The sequence below is a fragment of the Elephas maximus genome, chromosome 1, assembly GCF_024166365.1.
Source record: "Elephas maximus indicus isolate mEleMax1 chromosome 1, mEleMax1 primary haplotype, whole genome shotgun sequence".
In the NCBI taxonomy this organism is placed as follows: Eukaryota; Metazoa; Chordata; class Mammalia; order Proboscidea; family Elephantidae; genus Elephas; species Elephas maximus.
This window is the reverse complement of record NC_064819.1, coordinates 76,367,666-76,380,706: the sequence shown is the minus strand read 5'-3', so window position 1 is coordinate 76,380,706 and position 13,041 is coordinate 76,367,666.

Here is a 13,041-nt window from a genome sequence, read left to right as displayed (position 1 = left end):
AAGAGTGAACTCTGGAGGCCCGTAGGTCAGTACTTGGGGCTCGGCAGCTGCAGGGTTATGACCCCGAAATGACAAGCAACAGGGCCAGATACATAGGGATTTAGGTGGTTTGCAAGACTGGGCTCTATACTGTCCAGCCATGGGCCATCAAACATCCTTATATTTTCCCTCACACACGCCTAGTTCTTTGAAATATGCCTGCAGTTTTCTTGTTCCATTTATTTGATTTACTGGAGGAGAATGTAAGCACTGATATACTTTTCTTTTCTTTCTTCTACCCTTCCTTTTTAATATGTGTTGGAATCCAAACCCCTATACCTGGAGACTTAATCCCATTTTGGAATCAGTTTTCCGCTAACAGACCTTTTGTTTTCTTCTTAGCTAGGAGTGAGCTGCCTTTTTCCAGGCTCTGCCTTAAGCATCACTTGGCATGGCTGACCCACACACTTTGTGCTGAGTTTAGAGATGGCATTTGACCCCAGATCAGTCCACAGAATATGGTGGTGTCTGTGCTTCTCCACCCCAGAGTCCCTTTTTGTTCCGGGGGTGCCTGGGAAAGAGAGAGCAGCTTGACACGTCCGAAATAATCTGAGCGTTGTGAACTCCACTGTTAGAAAATTGCAGTTAAGGATTAAAGGAACATATTCTCTTTTTAGCAAAATCTAGGGCCTTCTTCTGTTTTTCTAGGACCTGATCATTGGAAACATGACTTACTGTACGCCTTTTCCCAATTGTGAACTTAGTTTATTGAGCCAACCACCCTGCTGTGCGGGCACCGGGGATGCCAGAAGGGTGAAGAACCGGATAGTACAGTCCTCGTAAGCAGCTAATGACAATAAAATCGCAAAATGGACCAACAGAGATTCACCCCGCAGGACTTTTTCACGAAGCACAGAGAAGTGGCATCACCCCGGGATACAGGAGCCAGCAGGGCAGATCCGCCTAGGAGGTTCCTTCCCATCTGGAAAGAAATCCTCACGCCCTGAGCTGGGAACAAATCAACCAAATCCTTCGGTGGGGATGGGGGTGTTGGGGGGGGTATCTCTAGTGAATGTTTCTGTCCGGACGAAATCCACGAGCTCCAGAACGTCTAATGTTCCACAGAAGGAGCGAATTCATTCCTGCTGGAGGTAGAGTTTTTGTGTTTCTTTTTCTCCTTGCGGAAGTGCGGAAAGGGGAAATAGAAAACATAAAGAGAAGCTTGAAAACATAGTGTCATTTAGTCATAGTTAAGATTATGTAAAAGAGAGTATCCTTTGGATGAGTGAAGAGGGAAGGAGCAATCTTTGTGCATTCTGAATGTGGAGGAAACATTGCACAGGTGGCTGCTTAGCTCAGTCAGCTAAAGTGTTGGTGGTAAGGCTGAGTTTGTGGGTTCGATCCCCGTAGGGGCCAAGGAAGAAGTTGCTTTTCCATTAAAAAGATTTTGCTGTCCTTCCTCTGCACTCAGCTGAGCTTTGAAAATAGCCTCTGTGACATTAAATCTGGATCAAATGATGACTTAAATTTCTTAATCCTCAGTAGTCACACTTACACCCGATTTGCTCCCCCTCTAGCGGGAGTGGGAGAAAAAAAGGCAAAACAGTTTTTTTTGGAACAAGTGACATAAACCCTTAAGATAGAAATTTTAGTGAAGAAAACCAAACTGGGAGTGGGGATGGACTTGAGGATGGGGCGTGCCTCTGATGGTGGCTGTCCGTTTGAGCATCTCTTTCTCCTTCTCCCTTTTTCAGGGTCCAGTACACTGTGTCTCCGTGTGGCCCTCAAGCACTTTATCTGATTATGTCCTCTACCTGACTGTCTGCTTACCTCTTGCACTGCCCTTAACAGCTGTGGAAATTGGTGTTTAGTTGCTGAAATAATCACAGTTAAACATAATACATATTGTCCTTTTTTTTTTTTTAATTTTAACTACCAGTTGGCTTTCAGTATAATATTTGTCCATGAAGGGAGACTCCCCCTGCCCCCCTTACCATTATCTAGATCTGTGCTAAAGTCAGAGTGAATGTGTGAAATTTCTCAGTTTGCTCTTATCGTGTTTTTCTCATGAACATTCAAATATGCTATTCATCTCCTATCTTAAAACGGTTTCTCTTGACCCAACATATCCCTCTAGCTACTATCCTATTTCTCAGGTGGTCTTATAAAAAATCCCCTCTAAAGAGTTATGCAGATTTACTGTCTCCAGTTTCTCTCCTGCTGTTTCTCAATCCCCTACCTTCGGCTTTTTTGACACAACCAGTTCCTGGAAAGTTCTTGTCAGGATTACCAGTGACTTCTCACTGTTTCAAGACCTTATCCTTCTTAACTTTTCTTATGGATTCAATTAGGTCCTGCCAAAATATGTGTTGGAATCCAAACCCCTATACCTGGAGATTTAATCCCATTTTGGAAGCAGTTTTCTTTGTTATAACAGTGTAGGATATTTCTTTAGTTACTTTTGAGACACAAAAACAAAAGATTGGCACTGAGATAAGGGAGAACAAACAGGGAGGAAGACTGAAGTCCATGTGAGGATTACCAAGGAACCCAGGAACCCTGGGGCTATAGAAACTGAGACAAAGATTTTCCCCCAGGGCCAACAGAGAAAGAGCATTCCCTTAGAGCTGGCCCTGAATCTGGACTCCTAAACTGAGAAAATAAATTTCTTTTCCTTAAAGAAAACCACTTATGGTATTTCTGTTACAGCAGCATTGAGAAACTAAGACAACTTCTCAGTGTCAATAAACACACTTACTGTCTTAAAACTCTTTTTTCTTTTTTACTTCGGAGACACTGCTATCCTGCCTATCTTTCTACCTCCCTGGCTTATCCTTCTCAATATCCTGTGTTTGTTTTGCCTCTCCTCACCCATTCTATAGTAGAATCTCCCAAAGATTGGTCCTTGAATCTCTTCTCTATATACACTCACTCCCTGGTAATTTCACCCATTCTTATGATTTAAATCACTTGCATGCCTACATCATCTCATAGCAACCTTATAGGACACAGAGTAGAGTTCCCCACAGGGTTTCGAAGGCTATGATCTTTAGGGAAGCATACTGCCACATCTTTCTCCTGTGGAGTGGCTGGTGGGTTTGAACTGGTGACTTTTTGACTAGTAGCCAAGCCCTTAACTACTTGATGAAAATGGGTTTGGTTTATATGTCTACAACTCACACATTTGTATCTGCAGTCTAGACCACTCCATTAACCTCATGTCTTCTATACACAACTGATTCCTTGGCATTACCACTTGAATGATTTATACTAGGCATCTTAAAATCTAGCATGTCTAAAACAGAACTCCCATTTTTCTCTAAGAACCCTGCTACATCCAATTTTCACCATTTCAGTTAATGGCAACTCAATTCTTTCACTCTTTGAGGCTAAGAAACCCTGAAGTCATCATTTATTTCATTCTTTCTCTCATACCTCACATCCAGTTGGTCCGAAATTTCTCTTTTCTCTTTCTTCAAAATATTTCCAGACTCTGACTACTTCTTCCTACACTGACAACCACCATTTTGTCTGTCATGAGGAAAATGAACCCAGAATCAAATTTAATCAAATGAGATTTTTATTCAGCACAGACAAAGATGATTATTGCAATGAGGTATTAGCCAGTGTGCGCTGGGCACAAGAGACTAGCTGAATCCACTGAACCACCATCAGGGAGTCTCCAATATACTATTACGGAAGGAAGTGAATTAAGAAAAATGACATTATTGTCAAAGGTGAGAAAGATAACATGGGAAAACATGATTGATTTAAGGAGTCTTTTTTGGCTAGATTCCATTAAGTTACTAAGCCAAGCTTTCCTTGGGAACAAACTGACAACATGTGTTCTTGGCTTGGTGACTTACAATGGGTTCTCAGTTGAATCAAAAAGAAATTGCAACATGCTCCATTGTGACAGCATAACTTCTCAGTGGCATAGTTCTTTGTTGGTTAAGGTAGAGTACCCTTCATGGAACGTTCCAGGTCTAGGTAGGGAAAACAAAGAAACAGTGAGTTTCCGCTTGTACTCTTATTCCTTTCTGGAACTTTTCATAACGATTTTAACAAACCGTCACACATAATGGTTTCCACCATTAACTGTAACCCCTTATCAAACTTGTATATAAAAACAGATTCTAGTAACCCTGCTTTAGCCTCACTACTCCTGGCCCTGCACCTGTACATCTTCTAAGATCAGCTGTTCCATTTTCGGAAACCCTGGGAGTGTAGTTAAATACTATGGCTGCTAACCAAAAGGTCACCATTTGGAATCCACCAGGCACTCCTTGGAAACGCTATGGGGCAGTTCTACTCTCTGCTGTGGGGTTGCTATGAGTTAGAATTGACTCTAGAGTAATAGGTTTTTGTTTTGTTTTGTTTTGTTTTTTGGTAGTGTAGTTAAGAGGTATGGCTGCTAGCCACAAGGTCAGCAGTTCAAATCCACCAGTAGCTCCTTGGAAGCCTATGGGACACTTTTCCGTGTACTCTTGGCTCGCTATGGCTTGGAATCCACTCGACCTGCAACAAGTTTGTTTTTGGGTATCTTCCATATCCCAAGCCTTGGTGGAGATTTGGTTAACAGCTGGGGTGTTATGCAGAAGGTCAGCAGTTCGAGTGCAGGAGCCGCTGTGGGAAAATCAATGGGGCCATTATGCTCTGTCCTATAGCTTCAATTTGAGTCGCAATGGACTCGATGGCATGGGTTTTTTTTTTTTTTTTTGCATACATCAGCCACACTATTGTCTCAGGACTCTTCACTCTGAATCCTGTGCCTGAAGAGGATGGAGACCTCGCCTTTCTCTCAGCTGCAGAAATTTTCCAACACAATGGAAAATGGAGTGCCTGTCAAGCATCTGGGGGCGGGCTAGAAGGCGAGTCAACTACATTATACTTTTAATTTAAAGTCTGGTGCTACAAAAGGAAAGCGAAGGTTAGGGGCTTGGTTGAAGCATGTTCAGATGAAGAGTTTCTGGAGGTAAAGTCAGAATTCACAAAAAGAATGAGAAATATGTTTCCGCTCGGTTTCGAACCGGGTACCTTTCGCGTGTGAGGCGAATGTGATAAGCAGTACACCACGGAAACTTGCTTGTCAGAGCAATATGCGGTTGCAAAATTGATTAATCTGAAATTTCTGATTTCTTCAGGACATTTTCATGGTTGAGGAGCGGTTCCTCCCCCCGCGCTTACACTTTCTTAAAATTAACAGTATCATAAAATAAATCATAGCCAAGAAATGCTACTCACAGGCTCCCAATTCCTTCACAAACACCGGGCAGGGAAATCTCGGTCAGGTTCCAAAAAATGTTTTGAAAAACGCTAGGCTTGTTTCTCTGCCGGTGTAAGTCGCTATGATCTTCAATTCCCCATGACTGGACTTGATTCTTTAGGGACCGGAACAAAAGGACCGGGCTCAGCATGCCTTCTGCAGTTTGTGCCCTGGCACTAGCGGCAGACACCGAGGGGCAGAGAGTGTGGGTGTAGGTCTGTGCTTAGTTTTCTGCCAAGACAAGGTCGTGGGCGTGGTGGGGACTTCATGGAAGTGGAATGTGTGGCGAGTGAATGTATTAGACGTCAAATGAACTCCTCTGTTCTATAAGAGGAAACCCTGGTGGCATAGTGGATAAGTGCTATGGCAGCTAACGAAGAGATCAGCAGTTCGATTCCGCCAGGTGCTCCTTGGAAACTCTAGGGGGCAGTTCTACTCTGTTCTATGGCGTCGCTATGAGTCGGATTCGACCGACGGCAGTGGGTTTGGGGTTTTTGTTTTTTTTTTTTTGGTTCTATCAGAGTCATATTTTCTGCTCTGGAATGTGTAAACTGGAGCAGCTACATGGGCTGCTTGGCCGCAGCAGGTGGCACCCCCACAGTGGCCTTCACCGCCGCTTCCGAGCTCGTGCCCTTCCGCCGCCTCCACCGGGCGCGCTGGGGCTTCTGCCGCGCCTGACAGGGTCCAAAGACCAGCCGCAGATGGTGCCGGTGGTACCGAGCTTCGGCGAGAGTCGGCAGTAGTCGCCCATTGACAAGGGCACCCAAGTGCACATCAAGGCAGAGCGCAAACGGTGCGCTATCCCTTCGCCGCCTCCGAGTACCGCAAGGGCAAGCTGGAGCTCATCTCGCTCCTGGAGAAGAAAGTGAAGACGCTAAATAGCCAGAACACCGAGCCGACGTCCAGGGCCAGCCTTGCTGAGCGAGCAGGTGGCTGGGCTCAAGCAGAAGGCCCTCAGTCAAGTCAGAGCTGCTGCAAGCTGCTTTCTCAGCACCAGGTGCCTTCCTACTGAGCCCACCTGAGGGGCTCATGCGTGTCCCACACCCTAAGAGGCAAGCTCCGGAATGCGGGCGTGGGCGCCCTGAACCCGGAAAGGGCGCGGACCTTAGGAGCGCCCGAGGGTAGAAGGAACTTGGAGGGGGGCCCAGGACTTGCAGAGGGCGCGCGGTCCCCGAGATCTCCCCACGGTGCCCAGGAATTGGAGAGTGCGCCTAGGACTCGACAGGCTGGATCCCCCCATTTCGGGGGTGGGGTGAACACTTGACCCCTAACCCTCGAGATGCCTCTGTAACCCTCGAGCGGCCACCTTGTGTTGCAGAAACCGGTGGGCCCCAGCAGCCTCTTTGTACACCGCTGCGAACCGGGATTCAGCAGGTGCGCAGCCGCAACCCTGCGTACCCTTTTCCTTTAGTTGTTTGTTTTTGTCTTTGGAAGAGAGAAAAACCGTGCTTAATTCTTCCCTATTTATGTTTCTACTCCGGAACAAATGTTGATTGTGTGCGTGTGTGTTTTCTTGTGTTGGTTTTTTAAAGAAATGGGGGGGGGGGCGACCTCCGCACCCCCTCTCTTCGCTCTTGCTCTCTTCCTCCCTCCTGGAGACACCCTCCCTCGTTTTGTGTCTTGCTACGAGTCCACAGACCTATACATAATCCTTGATTAGCCTGGTTTTCCTTTTTCAGTAAAGCCTGGTTAAGCTCCCCCCGCCCCACACACACCCAAAGGCTCTTCTTTGTTATTCATTCCATCTCAACTGTCTTAAGTCACTGTCCTTACCCTCGGTATTGGGAACAATCTGCTGTCTACTACTTTCTAAAATTAAATTTTGATAAGGCTGAGTCCAGCTAAAGATGCTCAGCAGCCAAAATGTGTTCTTTCCGAAGTACAAGAAACACGTGACAAAAGAGAGCCTTCTAAGACTCTGAGAAAGGTCGCATACCTGATGACAATATTGTGGGTAAACATGGGAAAAGGACGTTTCTCACTAGCAGAATCTCCAACCTCATCCTCTTTGTTTTGAAATCGGATCAGCAGGATAAACAGTGATTCCATGTAGCACATATGTTTGCTAATCTTTGTCAAACTTTGGTTGAATATTTATTTTAAAGAAATTTTTGAGCAGCCTAGTCTCATGGTGCTTATTGGAAGTAACTGACGTCCTTAGGGAAATGGCAAAGTAGAAAGAGGGAAGGGGCACCTAAACTAATCATTATGACAAATTTTCCAAAAGTAATTTAGTTACAATAAAATTGCTGAGTAGAATTATAGATAAATATCACACAATTTTCTCATAGGAGAACAGAAGAGGGGCAACACACCCAGTCCTAATGATCAGGACTTGCTGGGGAATTGGTGGCTAACTTATAGTTTAGGTGATTAAAAAAAAAGTGAGGTGGTTGAAGAGGACTTGAATGGAGGGGGGATTCTGGCCTAGGTGAATATGGAATTGAGAGCAAGTGGAGCGTGGGGAGCTTCGGTTGTAGGTGTGAACCAAAGTGGGCAGAGAAGAGAAAGTAAGCAGAATAACAGGTGCAGGATCAGGGAGGTCAGGGAGGGTCCTCCACACTATGGAGGTTAGATTTTAATCTGAATGTGATGAGTAGGAAAGAAGTGGCTGTTTTAAAGAGGAACATGACGTTTCCCATTTTGATCCAAAGACCTCTTTGGCTTTTGGGTAAACATTGGAGAGTCTCCGAGCTCAATTCTTAGGCCTCTTCTCTTCTATATTTATTCTATTTACCTGCCTAAGCTCATCATCTCATGGTTTATATTTGACATGGTCTTTTTTTTTTTTTTTTGAGTACCATAGTGTATCTCTTGGCCTACTGGATATCTCCTTTTAGAAGTGTTACAATAAACATCTTAAACTTAACATACCCCATGGTGGAATTCCAAAAATGTTCTAACCATAGTGATTCCTATCTCATTTAACTGCATCTTTTTCCTTCTAGGTGTTTATGATAAAGAATTTGGGGCTTTTTTTTGACTCCGCTTTTGCTCTATTCCCCATATCCAATCACTCAGAACATCTTTTTCGCATTATCTTCAAAATATATCTGGAATATGGCCACTTCTCAGCACTTTCAGTACTATTAGCCTGGCCCATGGCATAATATTCTCTGATGTGGAATATAATTACGTGTTGTGGAGTCGATTCTGACCATAAGGACCCCATAGGGTCTCCAAGGAGCACCTGGTGGATTCGAATTGCTGGTCTTTTGGTTAGCACTGAGCTGTTAACCACTGTGCCACCAGGGCTCCAGAATATTATTAACTTCTTAATATGTCTTGAGTTTGCCTCCATCTCCTTAAATAGGGTACTTTCTACAGAATACTTAAAAGCCAACAATTAATCCTTCTTTTACTCTCAGCTTGGCTTCTTACTGTACTCAAGAAAAAACAAAAGTCAAAATCCTTGTAATGACCCACAAGGCTCTGCATAAGCTCCCTGCTCCCCACTCAATTTGCTCTTCCCCTTGCTCATGCTGCTACAGTTACAATGACTTTTTGCTCCACTTTAAATACATCAGACCTCCTTCTGCTTCAGGGCCCTTGCACTGATTATTCCCTTAGGTTGCAATGCTCTTTTCCGTATATGTATACAACTAACTCTACTTCTTCAAATATCACATTATTAGTGAAGACACCCTGAACTTCCAGGCTTCCCCTACTCCTGAACTCCTTATTCTCATCTGTGATTTTGTTCTCCAAAGCACTTAACTACTTTTTTCAAAATTGTGCTTTAAATGAAACTTTACAGTTCATGTTAGTTTCTCATACAAAATCTTATACACACGTTGTTATGTGACCATATTTGCTCTCCCTGAAATGTGACAGCACACTTCTCTTTTGCACCCCAGATTTCCTGTGTCCATTTAACCAGCTCCTATCAGTTTCCGTCTTCTCATCTTACCTCCAGACAGGAGATGCCCATTTAGTCTCATGTATCTGCTTGAACTAAGAAGCACACTCCTCATGAGTGTCATTTTATGTCTTATAGTCCAGTCTAATCTTTGAAGAGTTTGCTATTGGAATGGTTTTAGTTTTGGGCTAACAGGGAGTCCAGGGGCCATGTCTTCCAAGATCCCTCCAGTCTCAGCCAGACTATTAAGTCTGATCCATTTACTAGAATTTGAGTTCTGCACCCCACTTTTGTCCTGCTCTGTCAGGGACTCTCTGTTGTGTTCCCTGTCAGGGTGGTCCTTGGTAGCCAGGCACCATCTAGTTCTTCTGGTCTCAGGCTGATGGAGTCTCTAGTTTATGTGGCCCTTTCTGTCTCTTGAGCTCATATTTTCCTTGTGTCTTTGGTGTTCTTCATTCCCCTTTGTTCAAGGCAGGTTGGGACCAATTAACGCATAAAAAAAAAAAAAAATTTTTTTTTTTTTAGATGGCCAATAGCTAGCTTTGAAGACACCAGAGGTCGCTCGCCAATATGGGATGCAGAACGTTTTCTTGATAAACTTTGCTATGCCAGTTGACCTAGATGTCCCCTGAAAACATGGTCCCCAGACCCCTGCCCCTGCTACTCGGTCCCTTGAAGTATTTGGTTGTATTCAGGCAGTTTCTTAGCTTTTGGTTTGGTTCAGTTGTGCTGACTTCCTCTGTATTGTGTGTTGTCTTTCTCACCAACTAAGATAATTCTTTTCTACCATCTAGTTAGTGAATACCCCTCTTCCTCCCTCCCCACCCTCATAACCATTAAAAACTGTTTTCTTCTGCAAAACCCTTATCTGCTTTTAATGAACTATGTAATTTACTTCAAATTCTGACAATTCCTGGAACCTTGTTTTTCGTCAATGCCTTCAGTGCCATTGGTTCCTGATAATACGCCACCTCCTCAAGTGGATGAATGTCGGTTACTTCTTTTTGGTATAGTGACTCTGTGTATTCCTTCCATATTCTTCTGATGCTTCCTGCATCGTTTACTATTTTCCCCATGGAATCCTCCACTATTGCAACTTAAAGTTTGAGTTTTTTCTTCAGTGTTTTCAGTTTGAGAAATAATGAGCTTGTTCTTTCCTTTTGGTCTTCTATCTCTAGGCTTTTGCACCTATCATTATAATATTTATTTTGTCTTCTCGAACTGCTCTTTGAAATATTCTGTTTGCTCCTTTTACTTCATCATTTTTCTGCCTTTTGCTTTAGCTACTTGATATTCAAGAGCAAGTTTGTAAGTGTCTTCTGACATCCATTTTGGTCTTTCCTTTCTTTGTAAAGACCTCTTGCTTTCTTCATGTATGGGGTCCTGTTAGCATTCCACAACTTCTCTGGTCTTCACTCATTAGTTTTGAATGCATCAAATCTATTCTTGAGATGGTCTCCAAGTTCAGTAGGATATACTCAAGGTCGTACTTTGGCTCTTGAGGATTTGTTCTAATTTTCTCCAGTGTCTTCAGTGTGGGTATTCTCACCAACAAAATTGTACTTCAGGGTAGATGTTGTAATCTTCTTTTTGACAATGAATGCAACAGCATTTCTCTTCAATTTCTCATTCCTGGCATAGTGTACCATAAAAAAAAAAATGATTGTTCAATTCAAAATGGCCAATACCAGTCCATTGCCACTCACTAATGCCTAGGATATCAATGTTTGTGTGTTACATTTCATTTTTGACAATTTCTAATTTTCCTAGAGACATACTTCTTCCATTCCAAGTTCCTAGTATTAATGGATGTTTGCAGCTGTTTCTTCTTATTTTGAGTCATTTCACATCAGCAAATGAAGGTCCCGAAACGTCGACTCTATCCATGTCATTAAGGTCGACTCTACTACCAATTGAAATATTTCGACAAATGAATATAGCACTGGAAGTGCTCACTCATCTATGCCAAGAAATTTAAAAGACAGCTACCTGGGCCACCAATTGGAAGAGATCTATATTTGTGCCTATTCCCAAGAAAGGTGATCCAACCAAATATGGAAATTGTTGAACAATATCATTAATGTCATACACGAGAAAAATTTTGCTGAAGATCATTCAAAAGTGGCTACAGCAGTAAATCAGCAGTGAACTACCAGAAATTCAAGCCAGATTCAGAAGAGGACACAGAACCAAGGGTATCATTGCTGATGTCAGATGGATCCTAGCTGAAAGCAGAGAATACTAGAAAGATATTTACCTCTGTTTTATTGATTATGCATAGGCCTTTCATTGAATGGATCATAAAAAATTATGGATAACATTATGAAGAATGGGAATTCCAGAAAACTTAATTGTGCCCCTGAGAACCTGTACATAAATCAAGGGGCGGTGGTTTAAACAGATCAAGGGGATAATGAGTGGTTTAGAGTCAGGAAAAGTGTGTGTCAGGGTTGTATCTTTTCACCATACGTATTTAATCTTTATGCCAACAAAATAGTCTGAGATGCTGGATTATATGAAGAAGAACAGGGCATCAAGATTGGAGGATGACTATTAACAACCTGCATTATAAAGATGACATAACCTTGCTTGCTGAAAGTAAAGAGGATTTGAAGCACTTACTGATGAAGATCAAACACTGCAGCCTTCAATAACGATTACACCTCAACATAAAGAAAACAAAAATCCTCACAATTAGACCAATAAACAAAATAATGAGAAACAGAGAAAAGATTGAAGTTGTCAAGGGTTTTTCATTTTGCTCGTGTTCACAATCAACACCCATGGAAGCAGCAGTCAAGGAATCAAAAGACACAATGCATTGAGCAAATCTGCTGCAAAAAACCTCTTTAAAGTATTGAAAAGTAAAGCAGTCACCTTGAAGACTAAGCTGCACCTGACCCAAGTCATGGTGTTTTCAATTGCTTCATATGTATTCGAAAGCTGGACAATGAATAAGAGAGACCAAAGAAGAATTGTTGCCTTTAAATCGTGGTGTTGGCGTAGATTATCGGATAAGCCGTGAAATTCCAAAAGAATGAACAAATCTGTCTTGGAAGAAGCACAACAAGAATGCTCCTTAGGAACAAGGATGGTGAGACTACGTCTCACATACTTTGGACATATTTTCAAGAGGGATCAATCAGTCCCTGAGGAAGTATGTCATGCTTGGTAAATTAGAGGGTCAGTGAAAAAGAGGAAGACCCTCAATAAGATGGATTGACATAGTGGCTGCAACAAGGGGCTCAAGCATAACAAAGATTGTGAGGATGGCTCAGGACCAAGCAGTGTTTCGTTTTGTTGTATATAGGGCCCATATGTGTCAGAACTGACTTGACGGCACCTAACAACAACAACAATGTAATTTACTAAATCATTTTGTGTACTGTGTTTGTTTACCACTGGAATGTAAGGTCTATGAGGGGAAAGACTTCTGTTTGTGTGTGTTTACTACTGCAGCCTTTGTAAATAAAACAACCCCTGGCACAGAGTGTTGTTGTTTTAAGGTGCTGTTCAAATAACACCTTCACTACAACAGAAGGAAACACTGCCTGGTCCTGCACCATCTTCACAATCCTTACTGTGTTTGTGCCCTGTGTTGCATCCGCTTTGTCAATCCATCTTGTTCAGGGTCTCTCCCGGTAACGTGCTCAAAACATGTAAGACAAAGTCTTACCATCCTCCATTCTAAGGAGCATTCTGGCTTTAATTTCTCATCTAGGAGACGATGAAAATGAGATCTAGATGATTATTGATTTTCTGTTTCCTGTGACAATATATTATATCTTATACTGAAACAGATGTAACTGGATTTCATGCCTCGGGTTCCCTTTACTGAGCCATGGTTATCATAGTCGAATGTGTTGGCAGAAAAGGTGAAGGGCATGGAGTCCTCTTGACCTAGAAGTTCAAATTGGAGCCATTATTCCCTGTCCTT